The 18,349-nt window shown below is 50.0% G+C and overlaps 1 protein-coding gene across 3 annotated transcripts in view; it reads right to left on the reverse strand.

Moving 5' to 3' along the window:
* Con (leucine rich repeat protein connectin) overlaps nucleotides 1-18,349 on the reverse strand; it is a 231,222-nt gene that overhangs the window by 148,144 nt on the left and 64,729 nt on the right. For 2 of the 3 annotated variants that reach the window (XM_025299894.1, XM_011150478.3), the window contains one exon: nucleotides 10,905-11,045. The exons of the other annotated variant lie outside the window; for it this stretch is intronic. The gene's annotated coding sequence lies outside the window, so the exon portion shown is untranslated. The remainder of the gene's footprint in view (nucleotides 1-10,904; nucleotides 11,046-18,349) is intronic. 3 annotated transcript variants of the gene reach the window in all.

Below are 18,349 nucleotides of genomic sequence, written 5' to 3' on the forward strand. Positions count from 1 at the left end.
GGATTCATCAACTGACTCGCGGCGGGCGGGCGAGCGGGCGATCCTGATTATTACACGCGGCGATGTTTCGCCGGTAGTTTCGGGGTTTCTAACGTTAATCGACAAAGGAATGAAATCAAGCGTGCGTTATCGCTGAGGGAAGATCAAAGCGGAAGCGCACAGACGGTTCTGACGCAAAATGGCGATTCGGCCCTACGGCCAGGGAAGGTCGCGTTCCAAAGAGGGAGGGAGCGAGAGAGAGACTGCCCTCTGCGTAATTTTCGCAAAAATTAGCCAGACGTCGACTCGCCATCTTCTACGGGGAGAGAGAGAGAGAGAGAGAGAGAGAGAGAGAGAGAGAGAGAGAGAGAGAGAGAAAGAGGGAGAGAAGCGACCATTTTCGAGGGGTTCGAAGCGGTCGCCACCGCCACCACCGACGGTTTCACGCTCCGATCGGCCTAACGAGGTTTCGCGGTCCCCTCTTGCCATTCGCCGCCATCGGCTTAATTGTATAAATATTAGATTACGCCGTCGGTTCTCCCCTTGCGCGCGCGCACACACGAGCATAATTCCAAAATCGGACTCGCAGCCCGGACAGATTTGCGAGCGATGCAAACTCCAGCACGGGGGGTAGGGGGGGGGGCGGGTACGTCAAAAGTTAAATATTTTCCTTGCGTTACGAATACTCTCCGAGATACTCGAGCGAACTTGAGCAACGTGAAAGCGCGGGACGAGTTTTCTCGCGAGTTTGCTCGATGCGTAATAAGACAAATTAGCGGGAGGGGCTGTTCCTTCCTCGAGTCGGGGGTATGGGGTTGAGAAATAAAAATGGCGCGAGTCAAGTTCTCTTTCGAGAGAAGGGACTAGTAGACGCAGTTGAAATTGCATCTCCGCGAATTTTATTCCCTGGCAATTTCATTCACGGACTCAACCATTATCATCGAAATTCGCTTCGCGTGGGCCGCCCGGTCGGTCGCTTCCGCATCCGATGCGGCCAACGAGCGGAAATTCCGATCACGGCTGAGAATCGACGAAAATTCGACTCGCGCCGTCTTCCGTAAATTAACTCCTCTCGCATTGAAACAACGAGTCTCGCTCGCGAAGTGCTTCTCCCTCCGCCGAAACAGACGATAACGAGTTGCACTCACGATGAGACGAAAGAAAAAAGACACGGACGGAAACTTAGTAAATTTCCGGCGATGAATTTTCGCAACTATTTTCCCGGTCTTTTACTGTAATTATTTCCCCCGGCCACTGGCGTAAGCACTCTTACCTTTCCCGTCCCTCGGTGTAAGTAATTACTTTTTCTGTCTCTCGTTGTAATTATTTTTCTCGCTTTTCGGCGTCTTTCGAGTCACCAGCTGCGCCTCTTGAAAGTTCGAACTATCTTATCGCGATTTTGTCAAGAGAGACCTCTGGAGAAACCTCCTTTTCTTGCAAACACCTACAATACATTGTGTGCAAGAAACAAATAATTAATCCGAAGGAAAAGATGCAAAATTCGTCCTTCGCGCAAAAAAGGGTTGATATAACGTTGATGCGCGCGCGAATCAATCATCTTCCTCGCAACTCGCCCCCTCCTCTCTCTCTCTCTCTCTCTCTCTCTCTCTCTCTCTCTCTTCTCTCTCTCTCTCCTTTGGTGTAAAACCGAGCACTGCACGTCGCAGTGGCAGCGGTGCTTTATATCGGCGAACGCGACGCTTATTTATCGCGTTTAAATGCATACGAGGGATACGAGTTATACGAGCGGAGTTTGTCGGAGTTCGCCGAGCGAGCGAATAAGGGCGAAACAGGTGGGTGTCGCCGCCGCGACGGCGACGGCGACGGCGACGACGACGGCGGTGGCGGCGGCGGCGGCGGCGGCGGCGGCTCCATTGAAAACCACCATTTGCACCGCCACCCTAAACCCCAGCTCTTTCTCTCCCTTCGCTTGTAAAAGACACGCCAGCATACAAGCGCGCGACGCGTGTACCGCTCCGCCACACCGCCGATTTATCCGCTCGAACAGGTGTCAACGATACGCGACCAGTCCGCCTCGCGTGTCAACGGCAGATAAACGACCGGAGATGCGAGACTACCACGACTGAGTTTCCGAAGTTCGCACAACGAAATTGCCCCTCCTGAGTCGCTCTGCGCGTGGAGATTTTTCGGAGAAATATAGACATCCTCGCGTTGTGCGAGGAAAGAGAGAGAAACACGCGCCGGTGGTTTATATTTCACTTCATCCTTTTTACGCCCGAAGAGTCAAAATGTTTCATGAAACTTGGGCTCTTAAGCCCACGGAAAATTACGTACCGCATTTCCAGATAAATGTTACTTGTTACATTTCGTAAGTTTATACATCCGTCAAGCTATTTGTTCGTGAGGCGACTGTAAGCATCAAATTTACTGAAAATGACTTCTGGACCCTGGAGAGTCTAATATCTCAAACAAGAGTATGAAATTGAAACGCAAATTCGATTCACTTCCTATGTAGAAGACAAGTTTTACAATATACATGGAGAGAAAGTAAATTTTCCCTTTGACTTACTTGCTAATGAGCTTCTCTACCATAAAATTCGCGACGGAAATATTTTAAAGCTATTATTAAGAAAGTATACTTATACAGTATACTTATAAATAAAAGAGCAAGGCTTTTTCCATCAGTAGAAAATGATATTTTTCTCCGTGTACCCGTCGCCATCGCGGTTTGAAGAGCGACTTGCGAGCCGAAAAGCGCGCCTCCGCTTTTACGGAAACTCCGGCACCTTTTGAAGACGCGGAGCTTTAACTTTCCAATGTTTCCGCTCAGACGGGGGGGTTCGCTGTTTGCGCGATTCATTGTAAATCGCACGTATATTTCTCTCTCTCTCTCTCTCTCTCTCTCTCTCGCGTGTCGCGTATTATTTACATATAATATGAGAAAACTCACCGTCGCGTTGATACAACGCCGCGGAGCCAGCTGTTTTCCGCTGTTCGCTCGTCGGCGCGTCGCCGCGCGCGTCTTATTAATGGATTCCCCGCGCGCTGCGCTGCGCTCGCATACGAGCGGATACGAGCGAGCGAGTAAAACTGCCCTCGCGCGATCCGCCACCGCCGACGACCCCGCGAGGGAGAAATATCTGACTCGTTGCTCGTACAAACGAGCGGGACCAAAAAATAACGACAACCCGGGAATGCACTCGCGAGTGAGCTCGCATCTTCGCTCTATCCTGCTCTTTCTCCCTCTTTCGCCGAGCGGAATCTGCTCGCGCGTGCATACGAAATGCACCGCGGCATTTTCTTCCCTCCGCCTACTTCAATCCTACCCCCTTTCTCTCGTTTCCTCACCGCGCCGAGAAGTTGACTTTGTTAGCGGAGCGAGCGAGCGAGCTTTACCTTGTCGTGACTCGAGCTCGCGCGACTCGTAAAGTTGGAGACTCAGTTCGCCGAGCTAAAATTCTTGACGTTCTTCCATACGAAATTATCGTTTCGACCGCGGCGGCGGCACCGGAGCTGCCGTCGCCGCGCGCACGTTGAACGTGACCGTTTCCCCAGCCTTTTTTCCTTTTCTACTTCAGTAGGAAATCTCTCATGTTTTTGCTTTCTTCTTTGCCCTCCCGCTTTCTTCGCTCCTACCTTTTTTTTCTTTCCTTCACGTCCTCTCGGTTTTGTTATATCGCGGAAATGCCGTACTGTTTGTTTCCTACGTCCGCCCTCCCATGCAAGATTTCGAGCGTTTCGGCGGAGCGATTTTTAGGACGGGACGGACGGAATTTTTGCGCACGTCTCGTTAAATTTCATCAAACGGTAACGCGAGCGCGTTTCGGCGAATTTTTCTCTTTCTCCTTTTTTTTTTTTTGTTTCGCGAATTTCACACACCTTCAAATAACGCAGTCACGAATCTCGGAGCGCACCTTCGAACTCGCGCCGCTACGTTATTTCTTTTATTCCCTTATTTTTTGCTCTCCAACCTTCTACCTCTTTCCAGTCGCGGGCTAAAACTGAAAAATTGCAATTGCCCAATTTCGCTTTATTTAATTTTATTCGCAGAGATTTGAAGATTCCGGTTAAACGATTCTCCCTCCCCCCGAGCGCCGCAAACTTTTTAACGACTTTTCACGAATATTGCGGATTCCCTTTTTTCCTCGTTCGCCCGGCCGTCCGTGAGGATGCGCCCGCGCGAAAATTCGCCTAGCTTTCCGCGGCTGTCGCGCATTTACTTTCATAATCGAATTCTCACGAGTGCGCTGCGTGCACGCGCGCGCGACGCGGCAATTTGCATCGCTGGCGCAATCATCGGAGCGACGCGTCGCGCGTCCATCCGCCCGCCTGTTCGTCCGTCCGTTCAATCCGCCGAATCTACCGGTCGAATCGGGGCCGCCGACCTCATCTCGATGAGCCGACTAACGGCTGTAAACAATGGAACGCTGGCGACCCATATCGATCGATAATAATTCGCCCCCGAGCGGTCGATCGGGGCGCGCGCGCGCGCTCTCACGCGAACCGGAAGACGCGAGTAACGAGTCCCTCCGTTATTAATTGCGGTTACTATCGCGAAATTGCCGTTTTAAATCATACCCGGTATGCATCGGTGAATATTTCACCAGCGGCGGCGGCGGCGGCGGCGGCGGCGGCGGCGCAGGGGCAACCTCTTCGCAAATGCCGCCGCGCCCGCCGATGCATCGATCTCATCGCCGGATATTTATGAGACGCCGATAATGAATCCCTCTCTCTGACCACCTACCCGCCCGCTCACCCCACGACGGGCGAAATAATAGGGGATATTTTCTTCATGAGGGGGAGGACGGGACACGATTTGTTGCGGTCCTTATTCGTACGTAAAAAAAGAAATAACTTCAGGAGTAGACCCCTGAATTTCGAAGCGAGATAATTATTTGTTTTTCATTAGCTTGTGAGCTAATCATCCGCCCTCGTGATTGCGATATTTTCACTGTCGTTTTTAGAGAGGATCCTCCCTCGTTTCAAGTGAGAGCTCCACTCTGAGAAATTGAGAGAGTACCCTCCGTTAAACTTTAGTGCTTGATCCCGAAGGGCTAACCGATTCGCACAGCCGGAGAGCTAATTGATTCGCTACTGTTGCTAAGGGATGCTTGTTACGAAAAGAAGAAGGATAAAAGAAATATGCACAAGCTCGCGAGGCTGAATTTGAATCTGACGTCAGTCGGAGCTGCGAGCCGAGAGCGCGATCGAACTCGCGCGGCTGCCGAGCGAAGCGAGAAAAGTCCTGACGAAGGAGCCGAGTGTATTCGCGCACCGATGGAGCGCGGACAATAATTTCCAATTACCGACGAATACCTCGAACAATCGCGACTAAACGATCCGGCCGAATATGCAATTCACCTTGCGAAATCGTCGTCGCCGTTTCGCCGCGCGCGCGCGCACGAATACATCTCGCCCGGCAAAATCGGCTTCCGATAACAGGACTACACTGTCACTATCGGAGGGGGGGCTACCCGGGCCGGAACGACGCTAGGAGGTGTGCGGCGGGGGTGGTGGTGTCGGAGGTCCGTTCTTGCGAATCAGCGAGATGCAGACGGGATTTTGCTTGTTGTTCCAGCTTGCAATCTGGAGTGCGTCCAAACGACGGCGAATCCGGCGTGCGCGCTCGCTCACTCGCTCTCCCGCTCTGTCGCGAGCGAGCGAGCGAGAGAAAGGATATCTATTATCCCGGGGGCCGTTTCTCGCCGAGCGATAACATCTGGCCGCCCCCTTATAACGACACCTCGACGCGCCCGATTATTTGCCCGCCTGGTCGTTTATCCTCGACGAATCGATTCGTCGCGCATGCATCTTACTTACTTTGCCCGCCGCTTACACCCCTCGGGGGTGTAAACTGGCCGCCGTGTAAACGGCTCACGGCCGTTGCTCCATTTCGGAACAATGATCCTACCTACAACCCGACCCGACCCGACCCTACCCGCTCCGTCCCGCTTCGACTCGGATCGAGCCGAGCGAACGATGAAACCGTGTTTAGCGCGTTTTGCTATCGACAGAAAAAAAAAGTGGCATAGGAAAGGGCGAGGAAAAGGGGGTGAGGAGAGTCCCTTCCGCTTTCGACTGAAACATTTTTGTTATTTAATCGAAGTGCAACCTGCCTATGTGCGCGCGCGCGCGCGCGTGTGTGTACCAGATATGTCGGTAATTACTTTCCGGTTTTTGTAACAGATGTCACTAGCCATAAGTATGCAATGTTATGATTTGATACATATGTCATTTTATTCTACTGACATTAACCTCAAAACTACACAAGTTACGTTCCGCCAAAATAATAGCGTTATAGATTAATAACTTTTTGAAAATGTCGAGTTTTGTGCCTGAAAACGTGCATTTGCGGCACGCATTACTTTTCTTGTTTAATCAAAGGGAAAAAGCCGCTGAAAGTCATCGTTTGCTGGTAGAGACTTACGGTGAGCATGCTCCAACCATAAGAACATGTGAAACGTGGTTTCGACAATTCAAATGTAGTGATCTCAACGTTCAAGACAAAAAACGTCCTGGTAGGCCGAAAACGTTTGAAGATGCGGAATTGCAGGAGTTATTGGATGAAGACCCAACACAAACTCACAAACAATTGGCAGAAAAGTTGAATGTGAGCCGAGTAGCAATTTGTGAACGATTACAAGCGATGGGAAAGATCCAAAAAAGATGGGAAGATGGGTGCCACATGAATTGAATGACAGGCAATTGGAAAATCGAAAAATCGTCAGTGAAATGCTGCTTCAAAGGTATGAAAGGAAGTAATTTCTGCATCGAATAGTAACGGGTGATGAAAAATTGATTTATTTCGAAAATCCCAAGCGAAAAAAAATCATGGTTATCATCTGGCGAAGGCGGCCCATCGACTGCAAGGCCAAATCGCTTTGGTCGCAAGACCATGCTCTGTGTCTGGTGGGACCAGGTTGGTGTCGTATATTATGAACTGTTGAAACCTGGAGAAACAGTTAATACTGATCGCTACCAACAACAAATGATCAATTTGAACTGTGCATTGATCGAAAAACGTCCACAATACGCTCAAAGACATGATAAGGTGATTTTGCAGCATGACAACGCGCCGTCTCATACAGCAAAACCAGAAGTGTTGAAAGAAGTGTTGAAATCACTTGGATGGGAAGTTTTATCGCACCCGCCGTACTCTCCAGACCTGGCTCCATCCGACTACCACCTTTTCGCATCGATGGGGCACGCGCTTGCAGAGCAGTACTTCGCCGATTTCGAAGAAGTTAAAAAATGGCTCGATGAATGTTTAGCTCAAAGGAGAAACAGTTCCTTTGGAATGGCATCCATAAATTGCCTGAGAGATGGGCAAAATGTATAGAATCAAATGGCCAATACTTTGAATAAATATATTTTAACTATGCATTGTTGCAACTATGTAAATAACGTGTTTTCTTTAGCGAAAAACCGGAAAGGAATTACCGACACACCTGGTATGTGTGTGCTTTTACTTCAAACGTTCCAAACGAAAAATTAATCGCCGCGAATTTGCGTAAATATTCGGTTGCGCGAAATTGCGAAAGCCAACCCCCCTCTTCGCGCCTCGAGGATTTGCGAAAGCGATTCTCGCGCTTCGAACAAACTGCACGCGCGCGCGCGCGCGTGCGCGGATCGCGTGCGACGTGCTCACGAGCCATCGGAAATTAAATTGCCGCATCGAATTATCGACGAATCACTTGCCGTGTAACTGCGAATTAAATAGTCCAGCTTTCCGCGCTGTCAACGACACGCCCGTCAGGAAGGGGTTAATAACGATGTGCGCCCTTAAATCGACTCACTCTCTTCCTCTCCCGGTCTCTATCTCTCGCTCTCTCTTTCTCACACACATACACGGAACTATTCCACGGAGCACTCCATCGCCTACATGTGTGTGTGTCCGAAACATGACGACAAAGTGAACGGCTTCGGGTCGACGTCGGTCGCTGCAATTATAACGCGCTCACTCGCTCATGCGCTCGCTTACGCGCGCCGCGCGACCTTTCATTTCCGCCGAAACCGCGTGCGGTGACACCTTCCTTTCGTCGGGCGCTCGCACCGACGCTTTTGCCGGATTACTTGCGGCTGATTAAATCCGCAAGCGGTTAATGCAACATCAAAGAATATCGGAGATTCCGGACCGATGCTCGCTGATGGACGAGCCGGCGAGATAGACGCGCGTACACGATGCTATCAGCGAGCGATGCGAGTGCGCGCGCGCGTCTCTGGAAAATTCACTATTTCCTTCGTCTCTCGTTCGCTCGGAAAAAAAGAAAAAAAAACAGAAAAATCGATCCGTTCGGCAAAGCAGTCCCGCGTCAATTCACACTGAAATGGCGCCCGCCGCTGGTGCTTAATACGCAAAAAATCTTTCATTTCCGAACGGACCGCGCACTTGCACTCCCCTCCCACCTGATTCATAATTCCGTTCCGATCGGCTCTTTCTGTCGTGTGTTCTTTCTTTAATTTTCTCGAAAAATTTATCTCTTAAACCTCAACGGAAGCCGCGCGCACGGCGCGTCGCATCGCGGCGCGCGACGGATTTTCTCGAACGTTGAAAGAGTCAGACGGAAGAAGAAACTGGGAAAATGCAACATAACATAACATCGAAGAAAAAGAAGAAGCGGGAGGGAGACTGAGCAAAAGTACGGAGTATAATTCTACTTAACAACGCAACATCGAAAAGAACAAGATAAAAATCAGACATAACAAGGGGAAATAAATAAATGCGCAGTAGAAGTTAGCGCGGTAGAAATTAGCGAGCCCGGCATGTTCGCTCGAGAGATCGTTATCCGCACCATTATGCGCCTTATTATTTCGCTCTTCGGAGCACTTGATGAAATGTCCGCTCAGTCATGCCGTCGTACTTATTCACACCTCCTTGACTAATCTGCTCGACGAGCGAGCCTCGCTCTTCTCAGATCAGACTCAGATCAGCACTTTCAACGGAGGACCGGTCGAGAAAGATAATTATGAGGTAAGGCCGCGGTCTAAATAATAAAGATTGCGCTAACCACACCTCTCCCCCGGGTGTATATCGCGAAACTACTTCCGAATTAGCGTGGCTCGACCCGACGTCGCCGTCGCGAGACGCCGTTATTTTATTTATAATATAACTACGCTGTAGCTTCTCGCTCTCCTAATTATCCTCCTCTCCTTTTCTCCGTTCTCTCGACCATCTCTGGCTTGAGAATTTAAGCGAATACCTCTGGAACCGGAAGGACGCGAGCGCCCCGACGGCGCGCCGCCTCGTAATAGACGCACCCGCGGGATTGTTTTACCCCGCGGTGATTCTTAGCAGACGCGATTTATACATCCGCGGTGGCAATTCCTCGCGATACCACACGTGGGAGAAGAGAGAGAGAGAGAGAGAGAGAGAGAGAGAGAGAGAGAGAAAGAGGGAAGAGCTTTGTGTTGGCTGGACAAACAGCTCCGGTCTATCGCCTTGAGCCCGTCGTGCGCAAACAACCAAGAACGTCCGGCTGTGCGCGAAATACCGGTTAAGTACCGTAAAATATGTATCGCTGCTGCTGACGCGTTGAAAGTGTGAGAGAAGGAGAGAAAAAGAGGAGGGGGGGGGGGGAAGAGAGTGAAATTTCCGCGGATGAATTTTAATCCTCTCCACACCGTCACTCCCACCGCGCTCCCATGATGCCCACAACTCGTATACGCTTCTAATTTTTTGGGGATAAAAATTTTATGACTCGACAGCAGCGCTCTTCTTCCTTTTCCCCCACCCTCTCTCTCTCTCTCTCGGCGGTAGTGAGATAAGAGTCTCTCAAACAAAAGTAAATTGCGGTTTGACCGAAATCCGCGATATTATGATAACGATTTCGCGACGGTGCGGGCGGAAGAGAGGCGGGAGTTAAACTCCATCGGCTTTAATTATCAGTCCTTGCCCGGAGAGGGAGTTCAATTAGCGGGGGAACGACGAAGGTATTTCCTCTCCCGCTCTCGCTGGAACGCCGCATTTGGCGCGGCTGCCAAATCGCCGGCGAAATACGGACTCGATTTAATTTAAAATTTAATTCCATGCGTTATTTTCCGTGCCACGCGCAAGCAGGCGCGCGCGCGCGCGCGCATTCGTGCGCGCCGCAAACGTTTGAAATGCCGAAATCCGTTGGTGAAACGTACCAACGGATCGTTGGCAAATTTCGCGAGACGCACGCGCCGGAGCGTTTTGCACGTTACGCGATATTGTCGCGTGTCCTTATACGATAATCATCGTGACTACGCGGAGAACAGGTTTCGCGAAGTAAATATCCGCGAATGCGAGGGGGGGTGGGACTTTGTATTTACGAGAGCAAAATACCATTCGTGCGAGAGGAGGACGAGTCAAAAGTCGCGCGTCACGAAAGATAATAGATATGTACGAAAATGATTTATGAGGAGCGAAATGACTGAAATAATTTATCACCCCGATAAAAATCCCCTTTTCGCTGCATTCGCGTTTACTTATGCACACGGGCGAGTTAACATTAGAACCACCAGAGCAGCAAGAACGAGCGGCTTTTAATTTCTCATAGAAATTACTCCAACTTTCATGCAACGACCTGTTTTATATTTCTAATTAACACTGGAGCTACCGAAGCGGTCGAAACACACCGGTTTGTAATTTCTTCCGTCAGAATTACTCGGATTTATATGACGATGCATTCTTTATTTTGACCGAACGTGAAATAAAACTGTAAGAAATAAATAAACACTTTTCGCCGCTGAACGACGTATTTTTTCAAGAACCGCTTGTTATTTCGAAACACGCCGGTAGAAATGGGTTCGTCGGTAGTTCCACCGCTAAAAATGACCATTTAGAGAAACTCTCGCGGTGCGCAAGGTACAAGCCTGCGGTCGGACATTGTCAAAGGTAAATTACTCTCCACGGCGGCGCGCGTGACTTTTGACCAGTCCTGTAGCGCAGGCATGCTTCCGCCTGCGCGCTTTTGCCACCGGACGGGCGCTTTTGTGCTTACCGTTAAGCTTCACTCTCCTTCGCGCAATCCAATATCCAAGAGAAAACGGGGCAGCGGAGAGGGCAAGGAGAGAGAGAGAGAGAGAGAGAGAGAGAAAGATTCCGTTCCGCTCGCCGTCTCGATCAATTAACTGCATCCAATCTGCAAGAAGAAACGAAGAACGTTTGGGTGAAAAAAAGCCGCGTCTCGCGCCTGTTCGCTAATTATTTGGCCATTAATCCGCGCCGGTCCGGCCGAGCTTAAACGGTGCCGCGGCCGCGCGAGCGATGATTAATCGCCGCCGCGCGGCCGCGGCATCGACGTTTATTTTCCCGGCTCCATTTTCGCCGGATAAAAATCATATCTCGCGTGCCGCGCGTCTCCTCCTCTTCCCCGCTCGCTCACAAACGAGGTGTATCGCATTTACGAGGACCGGCGTACCTTCAACACGTTTTTCGTCAGACGGCTTTTCTAAATGGCGTCTGCGAACGAGCAGGCGAGCGAGCGAGTGAACAGGCTTTCCTGCTGCAGGCCGGAAGTGGTAATCGAATCTCTTTTTTAACGGAGACACGCTTTCACACGAGCGCTCGTGTGACGTTTCACGTGCGCTCCGTGGACGCTATTAATGCGATGTCATTCATTCATGCATTCATTCATTCATTCGTCCGTCCGTTCGCTCGTTGGTTCGTTTGCTCGACGTAATTACGCGTGCACGCGCTTCGTGCTCCGAGAAGAGAGTAGGAGGGAGAAAAAGAGGTAGAGGGAGAGAGAGAGAGAGAGAGAGAGAGAGAGAGAGAGAGAGAGAGAGAGAGAGACAGAGAGAGATTCTCTCCGCGCGAAGAGCCTGATAAATAAGTCTTCTCACAGCAACGAATCAAGTTTACCTCGTAAACTTCCTCCACCTCCTCCTCCTCCTCCTGCTGCCCCTTCTTCCGCACTAAAGGTATCGGTATCTCTCCGCTATAACGAATTTCGTTCAAGGCGCACTTCGTGAGAATTTTCCGCGCGAGATTCTAAAGTTACGACCCTTTCGGTTGCACTAGCCGAAAGTACTTCTCGTTAAGTATTCATTAGTGAAGTAGCTATCGCTTATTACCGCCGATAAAAGGGTAACAATGATAATTATTATTATTCATCGGCCGGGAAAGAGATGACGATTAGTGACAATTGTACCATCAAAAATGTAAAAGCGAGAGAAATAAATTTTCCAGATGTGTTCGAGCGACCGCCGACCGCCGCCGAGCGCGTTTTCGGACGCAGTCTATGGCGGTCTACGGCGGACGAGAGATCTGCCCCTGCATTTTCGCTTATCTACTTTATGCATTAACCGTCAAGTTTCATCCTCGGACTGGGAAGAGACGGATGTCCGAACACGTTTTCCCTGGTGACATGTCGTTGCGGATAATTCTCCGAATAGGAGCTGCGATTCGGCGCGCCGGCCTCTTTGCTGGCGTCCGTCACCGTCGTTGCTTGTCGCGCGACCGCGCGTTGTCCCTCGCCGGCAAATATTCCGGATTTGTCACGTTCTCCCGCGCTACGGGAGAATTCTCGCGTGTTTCGCGTCTAATCGTCACCGTCGGGAAATTACATTGAGTTTCCCCGGTTGCCGGGCTCGTAATTTACGCCGGCACAGAGTACACGACATTCCGCGCGACCCTTTACGACTGTGCGCGCCGTCCATTGAATGTCAGACAAGAGAAAGAGAGAATGCGCCAGACTGAGAAACAGAATAATATAGAGAACGAGAGAGAGAGAGAGAGAGTCAAGCTCCTCGACCCAGAAATAACCCCCCCCCCTCCGACCCCAATTATTACGTGCTCCCTACCAGTGGCTTAGAAGGCCAAACGCGCGCGCTTCGCACCCTTAACTTTTCCGATTCCTCTCCTTAAATCATCCTCTGTAAGAGCCCGACAGGGCGAGATAGAAGGATAGATATAGAGAAGTGAGTTGGAGATGCACACCGCGCTCTCGAGATACCGCCCGTTCTCCACCTTCCTCGGATCGGAGCGCTGTTTTTTTTCCTTCGGAAACGTTCTATATTTAAGAGTAAATGTTTAGAACGTGTTTGCGGTTGTGGATAAAGTGCGCCCCGATATCGGCGCTCGGCTCCGGCAGGAATTCCCCGACGTTTCGAGTGACGGTCTCGAGGCGTCTCGGGTAAAACTACCCTCTCAAGCCCGAAAGTCGCACTAGATAGTTCGAGGAGAGCGGCGGAGATCCGGCGGCTTGATCAAAGGCCGCAACGCCATGTCGTCATCGGAAAGATTGCGAAAAAGGTGAAATCCGCTTCGGCAGACGAAATGAAACATTTGGACAGAGCGGAGAGACAGACAGACAGAGAGAGAGAGAGAGAGAGAGAGAGGGAGGGCGACAGAGATAGAGAAGAAGGTAGAAAAAGCGAAGCTACTTTTAGAAACGGGGAAACACATCTCGCCCTGCAGCGGATTAATCTTTAAAGCGGACTCGCGCGCGGTAACATATATGAAGCGAAGGTACGCGCGACATTTAATCCCGGAATGCAAACGCATGTAAATTTCATGCGTATCATTTTCAAAAGTCAACCGGACGAACCGAGCCAATCTTTTAAAAGCGTTTCGCTGTTATTTCGCAGCGAAACGCGTGTACCGTCATCGTATCGCCGCGTTCATTTCGCGTTAACCTTCCTCCCCCGCCCGTCAACCGCCTCCGTCTCCCATCAAACCATCCCACTCCCATCAAGTCGTGGCGGAGCATTAGAGTAATGATGGAAAATCCAATAAAGAAATGCGCATACGGTGTTACCCCGTTACATACATATTATCCTGCGCGCTTTGAATAAAATTTACGCATCGGCGTCCACAGTAATGCGTGCCGTGTGTTAACCGTTCTGAACACAAAGTCGCTGCCGTACGTTCACACATATATATATATATATATACATATGTGTGTATGTATGTGTCTATGCACACACACGTGTGTATGTGCGTGCGTGAGTGAGTCGCTTTTAAGAATTAACCCGTACTATCACCAGACACGAGTATAATTGTAGAATGAACGAGGAAGGTTACGCACGCGTTACACGGAGAGAAAGAGGGGGAGAGAGAGAGAGAGAGAGAGAGAGAGAGAGAGAAAGAGAGAAAAGAAGGAGAAAGGGACCTTTCACTGGGTATCTATCTCACTCTTTTGCTTTCTCCCTCCCTCCCTCCCTCTTCCACCCCCTCTCTCTCTGTCTCTCTCTCTCTCTCTCTCTCTCTCTCTCGGGAGAGCGATCTCAATTTTATCTCGAAATTTACATCGCTCCGTTACGGGAATTTTATCCCTCGGAGTTGCGCGATGTGTTACGCCGGTCGGAAGATCTGAAAGAATCGACGTAGACCGTAATATCCCGTTATTTCCTCACAAACGACGAGCTTCGACTCTCCTCCTCCCCTCTCACCACCCCTCTTTTTCACCTTTCCTTTTCTTCCTTTCTATCTCTTACCAAGGGAAAACCGTACGCGAATCCGTTCGTCGTCGAGAAGAACGAACAATTACATTTGCGGAATCGCAAATCAGCCGATGAGATATCGCTCGTTCGGTGTTCTACGATAGCTCGTCTCGTCTCGTCTCGATTCGATTCAATTCGACTCGACTCGACTCGATTCTTATTCCGCTCGAAAATTCTGCCACTGCCGTCACCGTCGTCGCAGTCGCCGCGAGCGCACGGGGGCGGATAATTTGTTAAAGTTCCTGTACGGGGTGTCGCGGAGGTATGAGGGGAGAGAGAGAGAGTCGGGGGAAGGGGGGGCAGGGAAAGAGAAGCACGAAGAGGCGCATTTTTATTGTAGCGGGTGGCTGACGGCGCATCCAACTTCCGCTCGTCAGCGTGGACTCTGTTCAAACATTACCGACGTCGTCCAAGTTCGCGAGGAAAGCGGATGATTCGGCTCGTCGAACCGTGAACCTCCCTCTCGCGCCTTCCACCACCCGCTCCACCCCTTTAACCCAACCCAACCCATCCCATTCCGCCCTTCCCCTCCAACCCCGCGGGCCGCCCGGCCGGATCTGCGTGAAAGGGGCGAGATTTCCCTGCGGTTCGTTTCTTTTTTATTTTTTTCTTCTCTTTTCTTTATCCCGGTGCGAAAGGAAGCGGTACGCGATTTATAAGGATACCACCGCGAGAAGCGAGTTTGCCCGCGTAAACGCGAGAAAAGTTTACCCGCCCCTTCTCCTCTCCTCCATGGGGGTTTCTTTTTTCATCCTTTCTATGTTTCCTGTTTTTATTCCTCACGCTAGCGAATAACATTTTACACGAACTGGATGAAATGATGTAGTAATGGCGGTGGATCATCTCGTTTCGCGAATACGCGAAATAAAGCGGTGTTAAGAGATAATAGCAGAAGCACGACGGCAAAGCGAGAAGAAAGAAATTAGAATGTTGCAGACAGAATCAAATTTCGGAGATGGAAATCTGAATGTGGAAATCCTAAAATACACTGCTCAAAAGAATTATGGCATAGATAATTTATTGCCGAAAATTGGCCAACTTTGACTGACGATTACTTCGCAAAAAGTTATTGCAGATTACTGATTTTTTTCTCAAAATGAAGCTTGAAGTCTCTACTTTAAGAATGTATCTCCACTTCCACAGTAATTATTGACTGTGGAATGACGAACCACGGGGTCCTTATCTCTTCTGTCACGGACACACACACACACACATACACACATGCGTGCACATTTGGCCCGAAGGTCAAAAACAACGATATTTTTGAAGGGCTATAACTTTGCGAAAAAAAATTGTAGCGACTCCATTTTTTTTTTCCAATTGAAGGGGAAGATTTGAACTTTATGAAGATGCAAACGGCGTCCCCGAAAAAAAATTGTCCACGTCCGTGCATTCCGTCAAACTTTGCAATTTTCAGTATACCAAACATGCCTTCAGATGTCAGGGGTTACAGGAGTAGGGGTGCATCGCATGCAAAAAATGGAGATACATTCTTAAAGTAGGGACTTCAAGCTTCATTTTGAAAAAAATAATCATTAGTCTACAATAATTTTTCGCGAAGTAATCGTCAGTCAAAGTTCGCCAATTTTCGGCAATAAATTATCTATGCCATAATTCTTTTGAGCAGTGTACGTATATAGAGATTCGAAGAAGCGAGATATTGCGCGAGAAGCCGTGATACGGTTATTTTAACGTATCTTAAACAGTTACGTTGTCATGGAAATATTTCGAAGATGAGAAATTATCCAGAATTCCGATATCCAGATTCGAATGAATCGGTGAAAAGCCGCGATGGCGCAAAGTTCTTTAGTTCACGGTATTTTAAAGAAAATTACGTTCCAATGAAAATAATATTTCAAGGACGAGACGTCAAACATAATTCGAATAGAAATTCATCGAAGATATTGACGTGAGCGCCAAGAAATCGGGATCGGGACGCCACAAAGACACCGTAGTTTACGGTATTTCGTTTCCAAAGGGGCCGACCGCTGTGACAGCCGACGAGCGTTTGTCCGCAACGATATCGTAGAAAAGAGGGCGAGTCTGCGAGCCGAGCCGACAACATGGTCGGGGCTAAACAGCGAATTAAACGGAATTCTCGCTACAACGCGCGCCCTTGTCCTCGTAATTAACGCGCCGCGCGGTAATGGAAGCCCGACAATTCCACCGGCCGCGCGGTAAAAACGCGGACACGGTCGTCGTCCTCGCATCGCCAACGACCACGTCCACGTCGTCGCCGTCGTCGTCGTCGTCGTCGTCGTCGTCGTCGTCGTCGTCGTCGTCGTCGTCGTCGTCGTCGTCGCCGTTGTCATCGTTATATGTGATACACCGTCGCGTTGCGCCGCAAGCAGCTGATCGATGGGGCCTTGTTTGCGTGAGGTCTCGAAATTTTCGGCGGGGAAAAATCGTGAACGCGAAACACGCGCGCGGAAATTGCCCGGCGAGAAAGCAACGCGGTGTCGGGAGTGACATCGCATGTCGTTTTGTTTTATACGGGCCGTCCATCTTTTTTTCCCCGCGGTATTTTGTAATGACAAGTTCGCCGCGAGCAATTCGGAGACCGTTTGTTTCTCGGCCGAAACGCCCGCCGCCGCCCCCGCGCCGCGCCGCGCCGCACCGGCCGGTGTAATCGTCGTCTGGATAATTCTGTGCAATTCTGTGAAAGAGAAGAAAGGATTACTCGCCCGGAGGTTTCAGCAGGAGGGAAGCTCGCAGCGTTCTGTATCTCGGCGATTAAAGCGAATTTGTCGTTGCGTGAAGCTTGTCCCAGAGAGGATTTTAATTTAGAGCCACGCGTGTTTCTTTCGTTGTCCGCGGCATGCGATGCACGTATACGCGACGATGCATTCGCGCCCGCGAATCAACTGAATTGCGCGAACTTCGGCTCTCCCGATCCGACCGATTCGTACGCGACATGAGATAAAATTCCCATCGGATGAAAGCGTCGTCAATCTGCGAAATTAACCGAAGGATACATTTTTTATTATACTTTCTTGCTCGCCCGGAGTTAATTCGTCCGCTCGAATCTCCTCACGTCGCTTTTAATTTAGACGCTACGTCCAAAATTGTCGCTGCCTCGTAATTTTCGACAGGACGGGGGATTTTCATTCCAAATTTCCCGTAGGACCGGTCATTAAGAAATAATACAGCAGAGCTGAGGTGTCCCGCATAATTAACACAGCGACACGACAGTGTACACGACGAGCGTTCGGAGAACGTTCGCGGCGCGGCGGAACGAACAATTGGCTTGACGAGTTTGCGTCGTCGGGCGATACCGTATTGATAGGCGCTCGAGGCGCGCACACACTTGGCTGGAACGAAAAGAGGAGAGGCGCGAAAGTAGACCGTGCTTACGCTTTCGCGCTAAAACACGATATAATCAGGACACGCTCTGTTTCGACCTCGGCGTATACTCAAGTTACGCTCGCGATCATAATTAGCGCCGTAATCGCGCGATAATACAGCGGCGTGTAATAAGATTTGTTTTGCTTTCGGCCTCGATAATTCGCTACGTTGCGACACAATTTCATTAGCAAACGCGGCATCCCCGTTGACGTGCCTAGGGAATCGTCGGCAACGCGAACGCAGGGCCTCGCCACGCCAAGCCGCGCCGCTCCATTCGGCGAGAATTAAAACATAATATTTTAATCAACGGATGAATCGAATTTCACGGCGCGCGGGCACGTTGGTCCGCGCGCCCTCATACGCTCGCGTATGTGATCGCGGCAGTAAATTAAAGAGTAATTGCGTATCTCGGCGAGACCAGTAAGCCGATTAAACAAACAATTATCATGAAATAATTATTGCGAGCCGATCGTGGAGAGGGGCTCGAAAACTCGGGGATCTCGTGCGTCATATTCGTGTAAAGTGCGATGAGACACAAGTGCCAGACAAAGACAGATGCGAGACTCCACCGGCTTGAGAAAAAAAGTCGTATCTGCGTTGATTTTATATTTTATAAATGTAAAATCCTCGCAGCGTGCAGAAAGTTGTACGAGAA

Source organism: Harpegnathos saltator, unplaced genomic scaffold (assembly GCF_003227715.2).
Source record: "Harpegnathos saltator strain DR-91 unplaced genomic scaffold, Hsal_v8.6 scaffold295, whole genome shotgun sequence".
NCBI lineage: Eukaryota > Metazoa > Arthropoda > Insecta > Hymenoptera > Formicidae > Harpegnathos > Harpegnathos saltator.